Genomic DNA, 9,072 nt, shown 5'->3' on the forward strand with positions numbered 1-9,072 from the left:
GCCTTGCAAAAACCCATCCCATTGCCATTAATTAGAGAGAAAGCCCTTGTCATTCTTGTACCTTCTGATTTTGTTAAAATTACCTTTTGTATACTCGTGAAAAGTGCTACTACAGGTCTATAAATTCAGCTCTATATTGCTCACTAAAAATGCTTTGGAGGAATTTAAAAAATTATATATTGCTCACTGCAACAGGGCAACAGAACTGTAAAATTTGCTGTGACACTGCTCAACACGTCCAAAAATAAAATTAAATTGCAGATTAACACAATGTAACGAGCTTGTAAAATCTGTAGTTTCATATTGATCATATTAACTACTTTAAAAAGGTTACAAGACTGAAAACTGCAGTTTCATTGCTGGCTAGAACAGGGTTACAAGACTGGAAAAAGCATTTTTCTATCTCTATTGCTCACTGGAACTTTTATAGTTCCATTGCTCATTAAGAGCAGGGTTTAAGACTGAAAACGGCCATTTCATTGTTCACTAGAGTAAAGGCCTGTCCACACGAGCGGGCCTGATCGGCGTGCTCCGGGGTTGACGGGCAAATTCTGGCGGGCTTACCCGTGAATGTTGTCCACATGGGTGAGGCGGCGATGGAGAGGTGGGCGTGCCCGACGATGCCAGTAGTGTATTCAGTGTGGTACGATAAACATGGTGTCTACCACAAAGATGATGATATCGTGTAGCATTATAATCGCTTTGTGTGTGATGAAAAAGAAGAGAATATGGTGCAAAGAATGGCTCAGTAAAAGAAATGTATATGGTTAACGTACGTCTGCCAGGATCGAAGCTCAAGTCATCAGGCACCACCATGGGGATTTTGCTACGAGACCCATCGGGCAATTTGATGGTTTGCCCGCCAGCATATTCCTGAAGTCTGGATGGAAATAGACCCTCACGGTTATTAGAACCAATCAGAGCGTGTTTTGGAGCGGTGAAGTTGTGAGACTCCGTCCTCCTTAGTGTTACTACATATAAACTTTTCTTAATTCTTGTAAAAGCACCAGTTTTGAAAATATTAATCTTAAATATTGGTAAATATATTAGTTATTATAGATGCATACAGCATATATGTATCAACTATGCTGTACCAGCTAGCATTTACGCTGGCGCTTATTATTATAAAAAGGGACGGAGAGTCTGAGTACGCAAGGTATATGGCACCGTTGCTCAATGTAAACAAACAGACCTAGCACTGAAGAAGTTCCTCAGGCGTCTGGAGTCCGTAAAAACTGCAAACTAGTTGAATAGTTTGCTGCATTGCACTGGAAGTGCAACAAGGAATGGTGGAGCTGGGCGAGGTAAGGTACCTTGTCAGCAAACTTCCATCGCAAGACGCTCAACTGGCAGGCCAAGGGGAGCTGCACCGCTATGTAAAGGCCGTCATCCGACAGGTGCTGTGCCTTCTTCAACCTAAACGTCCCCGTAAAGAGCAAACGTTACACGTTACGTCATCCTTGCGCAATACTATTGTCGTTATATAATCTCGAGCAGCTCGCCTTGTCGAATTTAAACGATGGCTGAAAAGCGGCCGTCGTCTCCTGGCTCCCAGCAGGGCGACCCGCCCCCTCGACGATCAGGGCTTCCAGAAAGTCCAGAAAAAAACGGAAAAAAAGCCCTCAATACTGTCATCGACCTTCCTACACTTTCGACGCCTCCAGCACCTACCATGACGACTCAGGCACTCCCTAGATTCAAGGCAACATCCCAAGAACACCAGACATCGTATGCGGCCGTCCTAGCACTGGAAAAAAAATACCTAATGCACAACTCCAAGCCCGACCGAATCTGAAAGGGGAATTTATTATTACCCCGAAGGGCAAACAGTCTGCAGACCTCCTGAAGAACGATCCTTTATGCCTCCTTTTGGATCCAGCTGAGAAGACATCGAAAGCAATGATTTGCAAAGTTTCCTAAATAGTGACTATGGAACGGATTCTCGAAGTACCAGGCATATTGACTGCTTCACGTTGCAAAGTGAAGAACAGAGATGGGACTGAAGAAGAAACTCAAAAAGTCGAAGCTACATTTAGAGGCAAAATTCCAGACTTCATCAGCCTTGGGATCCTCGTTAAACTATAAGACCGAAAGCCTTTATCCCCTCCCCGAACCCTCTCAGGTGTTTTTTCAACAGTGCCAGAGGTTTGGGCATCACAGGAGGGAGCGCACGGCCCAGCATATTTGTGGAATTTGCAGCCAGAAGCATGAGACTGACGTTTGCCTCAACAAATTCAAAGCAAAAGGCAACACTGTTGCCCGATGCCCAAACTGCCATCAGTCTCATCATGCATGGTTCAAGGGGTGCCCTGTCAGACTGGAAAAAATCTGGAGGATGAAGGGCATTTCCCCACCGCCAGCAAGACCTCGAGAACGACAACCATCGCCCTCAAGACGACCACCATGTGAACCTCGTATCGATCCAAGAAACTAAATCGACCACCTCCACCACAAGCTTTTCAACCTTCCCCTGCAGAACACCCCAAACCTCGTCATTATATCCCAAACCCCTCATCCTTTCCTTCCCTCCAACCTCCAATTCCCAAACCCCTTCCAACCCCCCCGACCCCTAAGGTTATTCCCTCAACCCCTCAGTCAATTCCCCCAACCCCTCAGGTTACTCCCCCAGCCTTCGCATCGCCGACGACGTCGACTCCTGCTCGTGTTGAAGCAGGAACTCAGACAGAAGAAGAAGCTACGATCGAAGAAATGGAAATCCAGACACCTGCTGTAGCTCCCATTTTGCACAAGGAAATGGGAACACAAACGGAGGAGTTCCCAGTTAAAAAAGACATGGATGTCCAGACCGGCAAAGCAAAACTCAAATCCGTCGCCTCTGGAAGTGAATTCCGCTTCGTAGGGGAACAAGGGATAAACAAGCTCCTGATGACCTATGACGAATTCAATGCCTTCATTCATAGAGCTCTATCCGACAAGCATTACACTTTCAACGACCGACTGTTTACAGAGATCTTCCAGGAAGCCCTCAACTTTGAGATCTCCCTCCCAGATGATTTCCTCCAATCTGAATTTCGATTCAGAACTCCACAAAGGCAATTACCCATTCTGCAATAGAACGATCATCAACTGTTCTCTGAGCTCGTCCACGTTCTGTTGGACCTAGAGATCAGTTCCAGATGACCTCCTTCGAGAAAAGTGCTGTTTATAGCCATTAACTGCTTTTTCTTTTACTAAACAATCCTCCTTTCCCCTCCGTTTTTCGGCCGCCTCACGTCTAACGACCGAATATTTCAACTGTCACTCTAACTAGCGCTTAAATGAGAACGAGGCACAAGACAGAAATCGATGGAGACGACTCATTCGTAATGGCGACCCCATATAAAAATGGGTTTAAGCTAGGAAGAAGAAGACTCTAAACTACCGCTTAAGCTGTTGGTTACTTTTGTTTTGCTTTCTCTAAAACTCATAATATTTCGTTTTTCTCTCGCCGAATCTCTATTACTAACGATCGGCGCCGTTTTATTCTATTGTCGTTTAAGTGAAATATGGTACTGAACTCCATAGATTAATGTGCTTTTTTTTCCGTTTTTCCTACGACTATAAAGTTTTTCGTTTTCCTTACTGGCTATCTCTGACTCGCCAGACTCGCTACTATCGATCTTTATCTCCTACTAATGGGTACCTTAGGTTTAAAGGGGTTTGTAACCTTGCCTGTTCAACTTTTCCTCTCCTTTTCAAATCATACCACTTTCAAGTGCATAACCCATAGAATCATAAATAAAGGCTCACCTCATATCCTTAAAAAATCACCTTTCCACATCCAAAAATTCAAATGACCTACGGGCTGCTCTATGAGCAAGAGCTCGTGCTGGCATAAAGCCAGCTTAATCTTCAACAACAACAACAACCCCGTAATTTGGCTCACAAAATTTCCTACAACGTGGCCAATGGGAAATCTAATGGCACAAATCATTAAGTGAAAAATAGGTGATATTTTATGTATTTTTTATTTTTTTATATTGAACATATATTTGATTGCAAATGGAAAAAATAGGAAACCATATTTTCGAATTCATATTTTCTGTCACACCATCACAATAGTTGTTGATTAGTGTTAAGGCAACGTATTAATTTTATGTATTTACTGTAGCTCTTAAGACATGAATTATTCTATTTTTATTGTATCTGGTTGACAATGGAACTGTGCAGTTTGGAGTCAATCAACTCTGGTATGATGCACAATGTGAGTAATCTTTTGTATATAATAAACTTTTGTATAAAATAATCTTTTGTAAATAATTTGGTTTTCTTTTCCTTATATTCCAAGCTATGCAGTTGATTTCAAAATTTATATTGAAATATCAGCAAAGGAACTTTTTGGTATCCGAGGCTGCTATGGTAATATGTATAATATAAGCAAAGCAAATATTTTGCATAGTTTAGGATATCTGCACAACAAAACCTGAGCATGGCCTTGGTTGTAATACACAGCGTAAATTTGTGCTTTATCACATATCTGTGCAAATTGAAAATTTTTTCTGGGATATTTTTCTTTGACTAGAATGAATTTGTTACTCATTTCCGTTGGATATTATTAAAAGAATATGCTTTTTTTATTGCAATATAGATTTACCCTAGCAACTAATATAAAGGTCTATATTTCCTGTCTCACACCATGCATACTTCCGAACATGAATTACCATCCGATCCTATTCTAGCCTAACCTGACTAAATATGTACATTTCAAAAACATTGAGTCAAAACTAGAAAACAACAATAGAAAATATATATGTATATAAGCAGCAAAGAACAAATCAACTTGCAGAAGAAATATATATGATCAACAGGGCAAAATTTGTGTATTTTGAAGGGTACAATGATTCCAAATAAAATTCAAAGTAACAAAAATTTTAAACTGTCAGCCTACTGCATGTACTAAATGCCTAAGTGTCGAGGCCAATATAAGTTGTTGAGTCATTTTTTCAATGGGCGAAGTATTACGTAACGAAACAGCTGATTGACATGGGATCATAGCCCTTCTGGTGTGTTTCATTAAGCAATGTTGCCTTGCGTATCTCGGTTCTTTTTTTAATAATTATATTTACCAATATTATAACCTCTCACAAGATTATATTCTCATAACTGGTGCTTCTGCATGAATTATTATGTAATGAAGCGGCTGATTGCCATGTGCATGGCTTTCTGCGTGTTTCATTGAGCAATGGTCCCATATGCCTTGCATATCTCAGTAACTTATGATGCATAAGCGCCAGCGTAAATATTAGCTGGTACAACATAGTTGATACATATTTACCAATACTAAACCTATTATATAAGATTAATATAACTGGTGCTTCTGCAAAAATTAAGAAAAGCCTATACGTGGTAGCTCTAGGAGGGCGGAGTCTCACGACGTCACCGCTATTGTCGTACGCTTGACCTTAGGAGAACTTTTGACTCTTACCAGATTTTCTTAACTGAATTATAATTTATTTAATAAAGACATCTGTAAACTGCTTTAATTATAGAAAACTATGAACCAGCATGAGTTCAATTCATTCAAAAACTTGAATTCAACAAAAATTTCCAAATCTGCCAATGAAAGTTTTCAGATCTGAAATATTTTAATACTTAGTCTTCCATATAACGTCACCAATTTACATGACAGTCGTTCAGCAAACAGACTTTGAAAGAACTGAATTTAATAATCAACTACAATGGTTAATGTGACGATTGTTTAAAACTTGTCAATTCCTTTTAAGAATTAAATAATTTGTCATTCAAATATAAAGTATTTGTCCACCTGACTATATCAAAGAAGTTCAAGTCTTTAACCCATATTGAGAACAAGTCAATTTTATAAATTAATACCTCTGAAAATAAAGAACTATATCAAACTAACATTTACAAATGAATATAATCCATAGTTCTAAGGGAAGAATTGTTAGCTACAAAGCCAGCATAATACAATGATTATGACATTCAAAAATATTGTCTTTTGCTAATCGTTTCGTCAGTTGTCTAAGATATCTTAAAGATACGTGGGAGAAACACCTGTTTGAAATCCCAAAAGAAAACTGAAAGCAGAATGACGAGAAAATATATGTTTAAATCACCAGTGGAATCATGTGTTATTTCAGCCATTATACATAGTTTGGTACAAAAGTATACTGGCAGTATAAATATACATGCTTGATACACATCAATAGACAATACACGTCAAATACGCATTCAGTAACAAATTAATCACTTCATATGTGTGAATGTAAGCCTAGGCCTAGGTTTGTCTACTTGAGACACCTCTTTGGACCTTTCGTCTACAATTCCATTTTCTTCAACGCCTGGAAGGGATTCCAGCAGTTACAGAAATCTGGAATACCTTTGGAAGAGCACAGGAGAAGGGACGACTTATTTATAACCCATCTCGGCCAAATCAACTTAGAAAATTTCTTTGAATTAAGTTCCGAAGGACCTTTTGTGACATCTGGCTTGGTGGTGGCTGCCTCCTGCTGGGGGGGACATTGTAATCTTTACCTCCTCCTCGGGTCACTGGCGTGCTGACTCAAAGGAGTTACTTTATTTTTTATTAAGTCTTTTCCATAATTTTCTATGTACAAACATCTTTTATTGTCTTTACAATCCATAGGCCTATAGGAGGAGGACTTCTGTGCTTCAGCCTCCAGCACAGCCTCTGTCAATTCATATTTAGTTTTAATGTTTCAAACACTACTCTGGTGCTCATTCTATCCTCAACACTAAAAGCGAGAAGCAGCCCCATTCTCAAGGATTATGACAATATGAAACTCTAGCCTGAAACCATGGCACAAAAGACAACTGGACATAATTTACTATATGAACTTAAATTTACACTTGGAGATTTAATTTACACACAAAAAAAAACACTGACGAACAACTGTAGCCTTCAAGTTGTGTTGTATATCTATATCTGCAAGGTTTCTCTATGTTATAACTTGTACAGGAGACTGAAGTAATGCCCTTGAGAGAGAGAGAGAGAGAGAGAGAGAGTTAATTAGCAAAGTGTTCATTAGCACAGCTTGTACAGGAAACTGAAGTGATGCCAGAGAGAGAGAGAGAGAGAGTTAATTAGCATAGCTTGTACAGGAAACTGAAGTGATGCCCGAGAGAGAGAGAGAGAGAGAGAGAGAAACTGGCAAAGTGTTCATTAGCATAGCTTGTACAGGAGACTGTACTCTTTGAAGGTGTTTAGTGAGAAGAGTGCACAGTGTAGAATGCAGTATATAGTTTGCAGTATGCAATATGTAATGTAACAGTGTATAGTGTAGTATATAGTGTGCATTATGCAATATGTAGAGTAAAGAGTGAGTGTGTTAAGTGGACAGTGTGAAGAATGTGATGTAGAATGTAATGTGTTTTAGAGTGTAGTAAGTAGAATGTAGTGTGAAGGATGTAGTATGGGGAGTGCATTGTGTAATATGTAGCGTGTTTTAGTGTAGAGTGTTTTGTAACTTTTTCAGACTAGCTAATCAGTGCCATGAACCAATTAATGCCCAAATAAATGAACCTAGTTGACATTCTAGAAAAATAAGGTCAAGTGAACTGATGAGAAGAACTGAGCACCAAGCTGAAACGCAAAAAGTCCTTTCACAATACATGTACAAATTAGGTATTACACAAATTTCCCAATAATGAAATAATGGAGCTTAATTTTTAAAGAGAATTAAGAGCTTACGAAAAATGGTTATTACTGGAATAGAATGGGAATTGGATGAAATATATCAATAAGGACATATATGATTTATACCCTAGTCTACGAAATATTCTCCATATATCAAGACACTGTAGCATCTGAAGTTACGAAGCTAGTTACTTGCAACTAAAGATCACTAAAATTAAATTTCTAAAATGACTCGCCTTTGAAAAGTTGTATATGAATCTAGTATACTTACTGTTAAACCTTATATATTTATTGTTAAACCTTAACCCTTAACATTGACTGGATTCTGTATTAAATTCGTACATACACCAAAAACCTTTATAAAAAAAATAGCAACTTTCTCTTCAAGTTGCCATTGTAAATTAAATTTTACTTCAATTAAAATTTCAAAGTCTTTTGCCAATACCAGGAGACAAAAGCACCTTGTAATTTGAATGTATTCTCCTAAAACTATATTAGTCTGTAACAGGGAACTAAAGGGCCTTTGTATTTTGAGTTCATATACCCAAGGTTATTCAGCTATAAAATACTAATCTTGAATCATCACTATTAATATGATTACTTAACAATTCAATAACCTAAGATCCCTTTCAAGCAAGTTTTACCTACTCTTGAATCACCACCTTTAATATGACTTTACTTATCAACTCAATTACTTAAAATAACATTCCCCTTCATGCAAGCTTTGCCAATTTGGAACCTTCGCACGCCAGCAGTGTCTTGAAATACGTTTGAAATATGTATGTAGAAGTCCCATGATGATAATATTGTGTATTAAGATACTAAAGAGAAACTACAACACTTAAATCTTAATTTATACAATGTTTAGTTGCATTACTTTCATCGCAAACGCAAGTTTCAGAGACCAGTTAAAATAATTTTTAAATTATTATGATATAAATTTATCTAAATCCTTAAGGATCTCCTATCTTGAAATATAGACAAACCATTTGCTAACACATTTCAGATAGAACTTTATCTAAATTCTTAAAACATTGTATATCTTGAAATATAGGCAAACCATTTGCTAACACATTTCATATAGAACTTTACCCAAATTCTTAAACATTTTATATCCTGTAATATAGACAACCCATTTATTAACACATTTGAGATAGAAATTTATCTAAATTCTTAAATATTTAGCAGTCTAAAATATGGGCAACCCATTTAACACATTTGAGATAGAAATTTATCTAGATTCTTAAGTATTTCATACCCTGAAATATAGGCAACCATTTGTTAACTCAATTTATAAGAAATAAAGTAGGTTCTCGGTTGACACATTTGAGATAGAAATTTATCTAAATCCTTAAATATTTAGTATCAAGAAATCTAGACAAGCCACTTAACACACATAGCAATTTATCTAAATTCTCATTTATTTCCAACCACAAAACATAGAAACCCACTTT

Source organism: Macrobrachium nipponense, chromosome 40, assembly GCF_015104395.2.
Source record: "Macrobrachium nipponense isolate FS-2020 chromosome 40, ASM1510439v2, whole genome shotgun sequence".
NCBI lineage: Eukaryota > Metazoa > Arthropoda > Malacostraca > Decapoda > Palaemonidae > Macrobrachium > Macrobrachium nipponense.